A 14,004-nucleotide genomic window follows, 5' to 3' on the forward strand; every position below is an offset into this window, starting at 1 on the left:
TAGATATTGATAACAATAATAGTTAATATTAATTGATGGGAATAAAAAAATAATAATTAAAGCGAGATCAACTGATCTTAGAGTAACTGAAATATCTTAAAAATTTATATACATTTTATGAAGTGTCAATTATTCATTACAAACAAACGTGAAATTTGTGTGATTCAAGTATTCTTTTTGTTAATCGAATCGCACCAGATGTTCTAATATTTATGGACGATAGTGCATTACTGATTTTAGATAAATCTAAAAATTCTATTATATGTGTTCAACAGTTTAATTCGGTTTCCTATGTAAATATGTATATAGTTATTCAGTTGACATATCGGAAATACATAAAGCAATACTCCAGATGTTAATTATACGTGGACAATTTCTTTTTATCTTATTTGACTTATGTATAAACTTATGTATAAAATGCAGTTCAGAGTATACTGTTCATATATTAGATATTTTACATATAGCACATAATCAGTCCGAGCGAACAACGAAAGAAGCTAAAAATATGTTGAAATATCGAGTGAAAGAAATTTAGGGCAGGAGAAAATATCTAGATATTTCAGTTATGAATACAAATAAAAGAACTTCTGTTACACTCGAAACTTTTTAATCCAATAATACGTTGAAAGAAATATTTTTACAAAAGTCGAAACTTTTAATTAGTTACGTCTACAATCCAAAAGTTCGATAATAAAACTAAGATACAATGAGATACGATATACATAATTTTAGCAAATGTAACACGTCGTCTAATGCGATGCATTGAAAGTAACCAAAGGAGAAAATTATTTCCTGTAGAAAAATTACATGTTCTCCGGAGTACACGATAAATTGCGTTTTTGCGACGTCGCATACGTTAGAGACAATATGTGGTATTTGATCTCGCGATAGGTTTTTGGCGAACGTGGAAAATTATTTGTTCGGGCTGAAGGTAGAATGAATCGCCTCGAACCGAATCGAATCGTCTGGCTCCCGGCAATGGCCGTGTAAAATGGAATTCCTGCGAGGAATTCTATTCTACGAGCTTTTGGTAGCTGGAAGTTCGCGAATCGCGCGACTCGAGTAAACCCGGCGCGTACCACGATTTACGCGGCTCGATTCGAACCTCTCCGATATTCGCTACGATTCCGATCGCTTGGAATACACCGAATACGCCAGAAGGGAAATTTTCGGCCGAGCAAAGACCAACTTTACGCTCCGCTGTAAAGAGAAAATTACCCGAATTTGTTTGGCTCGATATCGTCCAATTTCGTTTCTGTGGATAACGTTTCTCGCGTGCTAACTCTTTCACGCGATGGTTAAGTTTCTAATTTCAATTTTTAACTCGCGATATTAATGTTTTTAAATCCTTTGATCTCTTAGCGTTTCAAACGAGCTGGATAATAAATGAAAGTTTTATTGAGGTAGAATAACCATTAGCTGCTACGTTAACTTCATTATTGAACTTTCCACGAATGAAATGAGGTCGATTCCGAGTGCTTGAAAAAGTAAATTTACTTTTGATTTATGGGCAAGTTTTTTATATTGCGAATTATTATATTCAGGGGAATTAAGTAAGTTAAACATTCCTTTTTTTTCTTTTAAATAAAGATACTCACATTTTTACACGTTCTTAACGTAGAATTTTTGCTTTCAGTTCAGTAAACGTCTTTGTAATTGGACTCCGTTTGTACGGATATATTATTTCTTGCATGGCTGCGTTTCTACCCGCGGAAAATGGGTTTCTTAAAATGGAAATAGAACTCCTCGTTTACAAATAATTAGTAGTCTCTGTTTTCCTTGACCCATAACTGTTAACTGGACGATTCTTAAACACGTCTCGAACATGCAATCACTTTGTGACATAGCACTGGTATTTCTGTTATTATACACGCGTGGAATATATTAATTGAAACAAAGGATTTATACCGTGCGCACAGCATTTTCATGTTCGATTAAAGTCCTTTTTCTACTTGTCAGAAAAGGTGCTTATCAAAAGCACATTAATAACATTTCAGAAACAGGTTACGCGAGTATCGTGTCACACTAGTAGACTCGATGTTTGATTTCATTCGATTCCTTTTCCTTTCAACACGTAAAACACACTCTTCTATTTAATAAAAATACGTCATTATCGATACACCATATTGATTGCCAAAGTACGTCTAAATTACACATGTAGCCTTCAAAAGTAATGCTCTTTTATTTAATAAAAATATATCGATACCGATACACATTAACAATACGATACAATATATGGTGATAACACATTGCGTACGGGTCACGAGATATCTCGTTTTTAGCAAGCCGAACGTTGTAGCCGGATCACGAGATATCTCGTCCTTATGTTTTTTCGACTGAATTGATGACTTAGGAAACCAGAAATAAATGTTTTTGTTATGTTACCTGGGTAATGAAACCTTGCGCATTCTTGTGACAAATGATGAGTAAAACAACTGAATGTTGATATTCCAAGCATGTAAGAACAATCAGTCAGTATAGCCAGTACATCGGTAGATCTGTGCTAATCAAAAATATGTGGACTCTGGGAGCGCGTTGAGCCCGTACGCAATGTGATAAAAACTAGTAAAAATAAAATGTCGTATGCGACTCATATGGTAAAGCATTAAACTACAATTCCATATATGGCATATCATAAAGCAACAATACCGATACGTACAGTACATTCGTACAATCACGGTAACGTTCGATCGCAGCTGTACATCCGCGACATCGGGTAATCACACGCGTACGTCCACAAACACGCTTGTCCTCAAACACTAGCACCCGTCCCTCCAGTATATATGTAGCCTTGCTTACCTGTGTACGTACGAATATATAATCGTGCACAAACACGTGCGCGACAGGCTGCGGATCACGCACGTGCACGTTGGAACAGGAGGGTGCACAGGTGGACACGCACGCACACGAATGCGTAATCAAGCTGCAAACCTGCCATAGCTAAACAGCGAAGCGCGCGAGCGCCACTCGCGATTCTGTGATTACACGATTGCGCTTGAACGAGCGTGGAATTGCGTGTACACGTCTTGTTCTCGAAATAAGTCGTTGGCCTTTGGCCTTTATCGTTTCGATTTCTAATTCCATCCACAAAGTTAATTTCATTCACGAGACAACGAGATTTTTCCCGGTGGAACGAGATGCACGTTCGATCGGTATCGTTTCAGAGGATTCTAACTTGCAATGGGAAACTCGCGATAAGAATCGTAACACGAGTAGCGACTCTCTACTTTGGCTTTGATCGTGTTCGTCCGATAGAATGTTAATTACGTTTGAACACGATTGACTTGTACAAAGATGACTCGTCCGTGGTTGGCTACTAATTGGGATTTTGTGAAGTTGAAATAATGAGGTGAGTAAAATTAAAACGATCTCTGAAAATATCTGGACACTCGTTTATTTTGACGCAGTGTATTATAATTATAAAATTGCGGGTAAATTGAAATGCAATGATTCTATTTCTTTTAATGGAACATTAGACAACATATTGATTACTTTTTAGCTAAGTTCTGTGATTCACATTGCATAAAGCTATTATGCAATGGAATAGTCGCACTAATTCGTAATGTTTCTTAGAAATTTTGTAGATTTATATCGATGTATTTTTGGACATTTCGATGATTCTTTATAAAATATCTGGAATTCTCCTGGAATAATTCTAGTGTTAAAAAAGAGAAAAATTAAAAATGATTTCTGATCTTCGTGTTACTTTGATTTGATATTAAAACCTACGTTTCTTTTCGTTACTGTATAACTGTGTTTATTATTTCTTGAAACAGAGCAAACGAGATTCTTCTTCAAGAATGTAAAGATCTTGTAACAGAATCTCTAATTAAATTGTATTACAGGCTTTTCAAGGCAGAGTTTCCTGAAAATATAATTTATACGATAAAGCATTAAAATTGGGCGGAAATAAGGACGGCGAGTCTATATCGTTTCAGGAAACTTAACGTTCGCGAAATATTTGTTAAAGGAGGTACGTTAGCGAGATAGTAATTTTCAGAGATCTGGCCGCGTATAAAGATAATCTACTTACGAACTACGTTACGTTCGCTCGCTCGGTACAATTATTCTCGAAATACCAAGCACGTGGCTGGAGAACTAGTTCGTCTCGAAGTCGCTTATATGCGCTTGGAATTTCCTATGCAAAACGATGGTTAACTAGGTAATAACTGAATAGATCCCGCACTATCTTCCTGTTTGACATCTCCACGTTCGACTCGATTTAACCGCCATTCTAATGTTGATTTTAACAATTGTCTGAAGCTAGTTATCTGTTGCTTTTGTCGAATTCGCCCCACTTTCGACATGACACGTTTTCATTCAGATTCCTTTCATTGTATTACTCTGCTGCCATATCTTTGTATGAATCGACATTTTGTATCAATCGACATTTGTTTAAAAATACAACGATTCAATTATTCAATATGCAGACTCGCTACAAACTGAACGCAGATATAGGGAAAAAATTATTCTGGAGATGTAGATGATTATGAAGATGTAAACGAATTATTCGATTCAAGTAAGCAATATATTAGGTTGTCCGGAAAGTGTCTTTCTTTCGCAAACGTATTTTTTACAACAATGCACCTTCATACAAACGTGAAACCAAGTCTGTGAAATGTTGCGGTGTTTATCTCAACAGAACAAAATGGATCGTACGTGATACGACAAAACAATATAAAACGAAAAACTTTGTGCGTCTATTATTTCCTCATAAAACGAAAGAAACTTTTCGGACAACCTAATACATTTAAATACCACAATTTCATTTTTTAAAGGAAAATTTACATTATACGAGTCTATCCTTTATCGTCTTTCTCGGGAAATCCATTTGGTGCGTAAATAACTTTGGTCATGTCAAATTTTGTTATTCTACTCTCTTCATCGCACTACTAAAATTCTAATTTGTGAGAAAAATCTCCCAATGGATATACATAGAGATTATCTAGGACTTGCTAGCATAAAGTGACTCCCACACACTGTCGTAATTTTCAAAATATTCACCTTCTTCTCCTTCTAAACATCCAGTTGATTACATGTGATGAAAACGAAAAGGAAGGCGTTTGCCTCGTATAAATTTCACCTTAACCTGTTATTTCTTCTTTCTTCCTTAACACATTTCCCTAAATACACCTCGCGTCTCATAAACGTACCAAAATTACGATCACGCACTGTTCTAATTCTCAAAATATCCACCTCCTATTTGATGTGGTTCGTATGCCTGTAGAAACAATCCAGTTGATCATAAGGAGGAAAAACGGAAGGGAAGGCGTTTGCCTCGTGTAAATTCCACCGGTTGGCCCGTTAAAATCATTTAACGATGCCAGCCTCTAGTACAGCTGCGCGTGGCCATTGATAACGACGTATTACTCGTTAAGCAGCCCGGTGCATTAAGGCTGCGATGTACACACCGGGCTCGCCGGTAATTAAAAGCGGAGCCATTCCCGGTATCCGCACTTAACTGCAACCCAGCCAAGGATCTTCTCGTTACACTAATCATTACTATCCGGTGGTGTACGCCGAGTTAGAAATAGCGAGGCTGCCGGGAAATGAAGGCGCTGGATCGAGGTGTGGGTGAAAGTAAGAAAGGAAGAACGAAACGAAGACCGTGGCTGAGGCTGTGCTCGAGTTCCTCCTTCGCTCCCTTTTTTTCTTTTCTTCTTTCCTCTTTTTGTACGCGTGTCGAAGGGTCGAGTGAAATGAAACATGTTAATGGTATTGGCTACATGGAAAAGGTGCGACGACGAAATGCAAATGCTCCTCGTTCAGAGGAAAGAAACTCGTGTTGAGTCATTAATCTATCGAAAGACCTGCTTTGTAACTTGTTTATGCATTTATGTTCATTCGTGTTTCATTCGATTTTCTACGAGCGTGAAAAATCTCTTTGACTGTGAAAACTGATGGCTATGGAAAAAACGATAGTTTAATCTTAGATGTGTTAAGTTGATAAGAAGAGTTCGTTGCTTTTTCTTCGCTGAAAGGAGAGAAATTGATTGTTTTAATTGATATTTCTATTAATTAATCTTTGTTGTAATATTCATTATTGTTTGTGATTGCTTTTTATCTGTCTAATTTATTCATTTAATAGCTGCTGAATTTTACAACAACGTCTCATGTACATCATTTTATGTTAAAAATTAATAAATATATCTTTCATAATTAATCGGAAACGATAATTTTTATAAATAGTAATATTGTGAATAATTCTGTGAGAGTGGAATAATTATAGAAAAAGTTACAGGATACAGAAGCATAAAATGTTTTTACTGCTGTTTTCCAGCGAGATCAAAATCGTGAAACATTATAATTCTACTCTCACACGTCGACAGCGTGTCGTTAATTAAGAACGCTCATTTGTGAGCTATAGTAACAGTAAATGAGTCATAGAATCTAATATCGGAACCAACTCACGACGTTTTTCCATTACCATCGTGAACTGGCCGACATAAAAGTTTATGTAACTCGTAAAATTTTCTCGCCATTACGTTTAGTTAATATTAATAACCCATGCGTAGCACAGTTCTTGAAAATGTAACTTAATAACCGCAGAACGTTTCATAAACTATACTTGCCTCTTTTTCACAATTAAACAAAAAAGAAATTATTTAACGATAACATATCTGAATAAACTACGCCGACATAGCTTCTAATTTTGAAAATAAAAGAACACACAATTTCATACGTCACTTATACACCTGAATCATTTTAGCCCCTTGTTTTATAAACATTTCGCTCTTAAATAAAATTACGTTATGCAGTACTTACGTTAAATGAAAATTCAGAAATAATTTCGGTTTAATAAAGTATCGATGCAGTACACTGAAATGAGATTCAGAAATAAAATGAAATTTTATCGTGAATACAATTTGCATTAGTTACAATACGGCTATAATTTAGAGAAGCAGAAATAGGAAACGAGACAAGAGGTTGAATGTAAAATCGATAAGGAAAAACCAGTGTTTGTTCAATATCGATCATAGATCTCGGAGTCACGTAAGCAAAGAAAGAACCACGCGAGACCAAGCGAGGCCGACGATTCGTCTAACGGTTCAATTTCAGATTACAACCCCGATATCAGGCCTCCTTCTACGTCGTTTTTCTAACGAACCTCTCGTATTACCAGGGACCCGTTAACGAGCTCGCGAAATGGGAACGCACCTTAATCTCGCTCGGTTTCTGATTAAAGGCTATGTTCTCTAGTCCTTAATTCACTAAAGAGCAGCAGAAAGTTCTCCAGCAGGCAGACGGAGAACCAAGAGACGCGAGCAACTTCAGACTAAGAAAGAGTAAGAGAAACAGAGAGAGAGAGAGAGAGGGGGCGAGAAAGAGAGAGAGAGAGAGAGAGAAAGGAAAGAACAGGTGCAAGTTACCTATATAGTAACCTACTACCCACTTGGTATGTCCGACTTAAATGTATAGTTGTCTAGATCAGAAAAGAGAATGTGATAGTGGAATTGCTGTTTTCTTTCTGTTTGGAATGTTACTGCAAAGGTTTCAATGTTGTTTTAACGTTCCTTTATAGTCTTTGTAAAGTGTGAACAAGAAATATTTGTATTGTAAATTTATTGATACGATGAGAATCAAAATATATACTCGATATTTTAAATCATTTACAAATTGTATAAAATATTGTATAATTATATAAAAAAACATTTCTAATTATGAATTGAAGGATTTGGAGTCAGCCAATAGGAACTTAAAAAAGTTACAAACGAAATTGTTAGTTTGCTGAAACATACTCATAGTGCCAGAGAAAATTCCTATAAGAATATTATTCTGTGCGATTCGATATCGTATCCTCTGTCATTACCTCCATTAATTAATCATTGATACAAAATGACAGTTTTTGCTTTCATAGGAAACAATATACATAACTATTCCAATCTTCGCGAAAGAACATAAATGTTTATATATCACAGTACAAAATATTACAAAATATTCAAAATAATACGTTAATATTTTATATTTTCCTACGATTACTTAACTAAGAATAAACCAAAATAGCCAAATCTGAAAATATGACAAATATTCTACACAATTAATTCCATAAGATTATTCAATAATAACCAAAAACATCCTATCTTTCACAAGTCTACCGTTTCACAATCACAGCAACGTTCAAGCTAACATGGATACGTTCTATGTGTCTCTAAAGGTTGAACCAGGTTGCCAATCTCACCAGGTCACGTATGGATGCTGGCAATAATTTTGTCAGCTGGCCGGGGTGCATCATTTTATCGCGTTGCCTACGATGCCATTAACTTTACGGCACCGGTGTGCCTGGCGGCATGCAAACGCCTCGACTTCCATTATCGGCCATGGTACGCTGACTATTAAACAGAAATATCTACCGTCTCCCTGCACGTTGGTTGTATGTGTTCCGACCTCAAACTCCATCGACGGAGCCGGATTTCCGCGGATTTGCTGCAGGCAGAAAAGTCGACGAGGATCGAGTGCGAGGCCACGGGGCGTCCCCAAGTCGCGTTTACACGCTCAGTAAGCAGTCCTAGAGGAAGAAGTCTGTCCGTCGTCTTACAGACGACGAAAATCGTTGACGCTTGCATTTTGAGACGACGACACCGAATTTCAACCTCGCCGCACCGTATGCTGAAATGTTGCCACGCTGCCTGACAACTTGCAAAGGTGTTGAATCTCGAGTTTGAAGAAATTACACGAGTGGATATTTGACTGGAAGAATTTTGGATTTTATCGAGAAGCTCATAGAATATCATTTTCTCTTTCTCATTAGGAAATTTCTTTTAGAATTTATCATTATTGATATCATTTTCTTTCGACGAATGAACTTAAGCAAGTCATTCGTATCTTGAAAATTGGTTGTTAATTACGTATTTATGTATATAATGAAATTGAGAAACTAATAAAAACATGGAGTTTATCGGTTTTGCTTTCGAGAAGGTAAGTTAAAAATTAAATTCCCTAGCAATTTTACATTGAACCGTGTAATTAGTCGCATATTTGTAATTTTATTGGAGCACGAAATAAAATATCGTTCCAATAAATGAAGTTGTCTGGTAGTTTTATGCGCTTGTAGCTTCTGATATTAACATACTTCTCAAAGCATCTTGGCTTTTTCACTTCTTTCTATGCGGCTGCAGCATCTTTGCATTTCATTAGACTCCGTCGCTTCCTCATTTAGCCGTTAGGAAACAAAAGCAACGAAAAGTATGGCTGAAAAATAGGTCGAGGCTTTTGAAGGTTGGTTTGTGGAGCCATGCCATCAAAGACAAAGAATCTTCTTAGCAGCGAAATATATACTTCTGAAGTACTGCCGTATAATATTCGTTATCGCGTGTTATATATACCTTACATCCTTTCCTCTGTATTTTAATTAAACATTTTCCTTTGCAATTTTCCTACTTCAATTAACCGATGTAATCGTGTCTTCGATAGATCGAAACTTTCAGAATTTAATATCATGCACACGATAAATCTTTTAATCTTCTTCTATGTATATTGTATATCATCATTCATCGTTAACAAAGGAAGTTGAACATAGTCTCGTTATAATTAACTACGTTAACAAATACTACACTAATGAAGAAATAACGAAGAAACATTTCTAAACTTCGTAATATATTTTCAATGACACCGGTGTATAAATTACTAGCAAATATTTTATTATTAGAACTTATTATTAGAATATTTTATTTAGAACGGAGTTTATATGAATTTTTCGGGAGACAAATAATTTATATAAAAGGAGGTCCATTAATTCTCTCAAATTCCCGTAATTCATTGTTCATATAATGGTTCACGATCGGATAAGTATATTCAAACAGCAAGAATTCCTTTAGTCAAACACGAAAGAAAATTCCGTTAATTAAATAAAATTCGCATAAACAGAGTTCGATTGTATTTATAATTTATCATACATTTAACCCTCGAGCAACAACAATTTCACAAGCAAATAACCCAAATCCAAATCCTAAACCTCAGTAAATCAATTCTCCGAAACATGTCATCCTATATTTTTCGCCCTGAGCGATTTATCGTCAGCCAAATTTAAATAAAAATCTTCAAAATCCGCAAAAACAGGTCACACACTGAGTGAAGGCAGAGAAAAATCGGTCAGGTTTCTAAACGAGCAACGTAATCACTACTAGGACGGAATCTTTTCGACGTGTGGATCGGGGCGAAGAGAACTGTCTCCAAAAGGTGCAACCGGGTGCAAGAAAGGCGGCCTGATTATGTAACAAAGATGAGAACTCTGCGCGAACATCCAAAGCAGAGTGTCCACATGTAATCACCGCTCGTGTCCCAGTTCGGACCAAAACTCCCTTGCTTTGCGCCTCTACGTCTTCAAATCAGCCACGGTTCTCTGCCGTCTGCGCTTCTTCTATTCAAGAGGTCTCCGCGCGGTGCTAGGCTCCTCAGAGGGTGGCTTTAGACTTTCGGCATCCGGCTTGATTAAGCTCGTGGCGAGGCGATGATGTCGCGAATAGAACACCCAGAGGTTGTCATCTGGTCGTTAAACTACGACGAACTCGTTGCTCCTTCGTTCCTGTACCTCCTCTTCGCCTCTTCCCATCTCTTGTTTCGACGGTTTAATCATCGCCGCGATGTCGCGCGTCTGCGAATTCCTCGGCCCAATAGCGAGTCAAGAATCGTTAACTAAAAGTCCTGATAGCGGTTGATCCTTAAGATGCGCGACGCTTTTTCATTAATCTTAGCTGAACAGAAGCGCTGGTCTCTTTACTACGCAGATTTGATCCCTCGATTGGCTTTCTCTTAGAACGCGAGATTGGTCGTAATGAAATTATTACTTCCGGTATACCCTTGTCTTTTGAACATTCAAAGTTTCAAAGATTAGTAACGAAGAAAGGTAACGATGCAATTTTTAGAAGAAGATTTGGGATTTTTCTATAATTTGGAAAGATTTAATTACGGCAGTCAGTGATACGCAATACAAAGTTAAAAGAAATAGGAAATGATTCATAAAAAATTACTATTTATATTCATCATATTGTGTTAATTGCAATTATGTTTAGGCATATAATAAAGACGTGACTTAAAGAAGCACATGCATATCCATGTATTTATATTTTTGAAATTCCGTTTCCTCTGTGATAAGGAGAACAGAAAACATATTACCATTGATCGAAACAAAACTATAAAGATAAAAAGTAGCAGAAAATAAAATCTAAAATTCAATTTCGCTCATGCAGGATATAGCGTGCCATGAAAATGTAATGCCCTTTCCCTCTGCTTGATAAATCATTCCACACCTATACAACTTCATTTATACTCGAAACAGAATTGCATAAAAGTGAAATCGAACTACATTTATGGTCAAGGGTAGAATGAAATATTTAGGGAGCCCGTCGTCTTTTTACGAATGACATTTTGATCGGAAGTAAAAGAAAGTGGAACGTCAGTCTATACGGCGACTGGTACAATTTACCGTGCTAAATTATTGAAACGACCAAGACCCACGGTTTTCTCAGGGGTATCGACACCCCCTAACCTTCGAAATTCGAGGCCCGTAATGGTACCTGGGAGGCGTGGTTAAAAATTCATCGGCCTGAGCCACCGCGCCGCTTTTTATCTCATCAAATAGTAACGCACGGTAGTGAACCGTTAGAAGATAGAATCGTTTCTTGTCGCTACGTGTGCTATATACTAATAACCATCCATGAGGAGAAATTGTTAATACAGGGAATGAAATCGGAAGATTTACCTTCATTTTTCAGTTGTTAGTGCCAATTGAAAATTCTCTGTACCATGCGATGTATCTATATTAATCATTAAATTTGTAATTTGAATACGATACTCAGAAAAAGAAATGTGTATTCCTTAAATATAGACAGTCATATTTCCACCACTATCTCAGAGGTATGGTCCCTTAGGTTACTTGGTGTCTCATTTATTGAAACACTATGTCGTACAATCTAGTTCAATCTAATGTAAATATTATACTGTTATTCGATCATTCGTATTAATTTCCCACAATTGAAAATATTTAATTCCTAGCTTCTTCACCACTAGTTTCTAACAACGAAATAAAAATTCAAACTTCTTTTAAAGACTTAAGCTATCTTCTCGATAGAATTTTTCGAAACCTTTCAATCACGTAATTCACGAAGAACTAAAAACTCGTCGAAAGCGACACCACGAGTGCTAAAACTGAAATTTAGATAATTCCGTGTCGTAGACCAAGTGACAATACCTGTATTCGATTCGCCTTGCAACTAAACACTCGAGCTTCGTCGTACATAAGTGATCATACGCATAAAATTTTCGCGATCAGAAGCGATGAGACCGAAAAGTGCCTTTCGTTGTCGATCACTACCGTAAGTCACTTTTTCTTAATGGAAACCGTCAAACTCGCGCGCCCTTCTGCGATCCGACGCGAAAGATAGAGACAGAAAGGAAGTGTAGCAGGAAGAGCTGAAAATGGAGAAACAGAGTGGATGGCGGATACACGCACATCGTGTGCGCACATCGAAGAGAGAAACAGGATAAGAGAATGGGAGGTGGATGGGGAGGTAAAAGGAGCGAAAAACCGGGATTCAATCTGCATTCAATATTGATTTCAATCCGATATCGTGGATTCCAATTTTTGTGATTTACTTCTTACACCGGCGGCGTGAAAATTATCTACGCAGTGAAAAAGGCCGCCGGAGATTTTCGAAAGTCAACTCCAATGCATATCGATGTCACGCTCTCATCGATCATGCGATTCATCGTTAGGGAGAATGGGATGCATTGACGATTCTACCAAAATCAAGAAAATGATGCTTCTTGAAAAGTAAAAATCGTACAAATATAAAGTTAGAACGAGATATTGGTAGAAGATGTATTATAATAATTTGTACGAGTGATATTGTGGAATCATTTGAGAAATAGCCATCAACATATAACATTTTGTAATTTATTTATATTCGTGATATCATAGAAATTATTATCTGCATAACTGTGTTTCATGTTCTACATGAATCTTATTAATTAATTTTAATCGCTAGCTTGTACGTTGATATCAATTCAATCTGCTTATATCTTTATCAATAATAAGTGGAAATTACCAATGAGTTCCAGAGTAACAATTTTACGAGTTAATGCTCGTATAAATTGAAAAACAAATTATTAAAATATTAAAATTGATACAAATAAATCTATCTAAAATTTATATTTAGTGACACCATTAGACACCAATTTGTGTTAAAACAAATATTGTCTTGTTAAATGTTCAAAGCCAAACTACACAACTTTGAAGTTATCGCTATTCACGCTTGAACTATAATTTTTGTCACATTCCTTTGTTCACGATTCTAATCTCCTGTGTCCACCAGGCATTTACAGGAGCAAAGTTTCGCAATCGAGGGACGTGAGAAGCGGGTGAATCCTTCGCGTCATCCGTACCAATTATAGGAAGTCAATGAGGTAGAAGAAACATCTAACGACCAAAGTTCCAGGACATTAGTGTCCGCGGAGGGTAAACGTCCACAACGCGCAGATAACAAATTATCAGGCTTGATTTTGCCAATGACGAACTCGTTCGCGCGATATATCTCGATAAATTATCCGGAACTATGCTCGAGGTGAATTGCATCGGTGACGTGGATTTTAACGATCAAATGGAACGATCGTAAATCCTCGATGCTCTGGATTGAGGGATTTCTTGCATGGGATTAGTATCGAGTAATATTCGGTATATTCACTTTCGCTACACAAGACATAATGTTACAAGAAAACGTTTCAATGAATAGTTGTTAAAGTTGTATGGCACGAATAATAGTAAATTCTAAGGTAAATTAAAAAACACAATGTTAACAATATCATCAGTTTTCTGCATCTTCCAATTTATGGAATTCAATTGTCTCGAAAGTTGGAATTTCGTCTTCAAGTGCAATAAAATACATCTGCAACTGTAATATAATGGGTCTGCATAACTTATAAAAAGTTTCAGAAACGAAAGAGAAAGACATTTCTACCAATATTTATCGATCCAAAAATCATTTCACGCGAAGATTACGAAAACACAGC

At 36.5% G+C, this 14,004-nt stretch overlaps 1 protein-coding gene and 1 long non-coding RNA gene across 6 annotated transcripts in view; one reads left to right on the plus strand and one right to left on the minus strand.

The window, feature by feature from the left end:
* The window catches only part of LOC138190047 (uncharacterized), a 238,701-nt gene that overhangs the window by 182,926 nt on the left and 41,771 nt on the right, over positions 1-14,004 (plus strand). The gene's annotated exons all lie outside the window — the stretch shown is intronic.
* Sema2a (Semaphorin 2a) overlaps positions 1-14,004 on the minus strand; it is a 558,354-nt gene that overhangs the window by 30,541 nt on the left and 513,809 nt on the right. The window lies entirely within an intron of this gene.

This window comes from Bombus flavifrons, chromosome 2, assembly GCF_040668555.2.
Source record: "Bombus flavifrons isolate JBK064 chromosome 2, iyBomFlav1_principal, whole genome shotgun sequence".
Lineage (NCBI taxonomy): Eukaryota > Metazoa > Arthropoda > Insecta > Hymenoptera > Apidae > Bombus > Bombus flavifrons.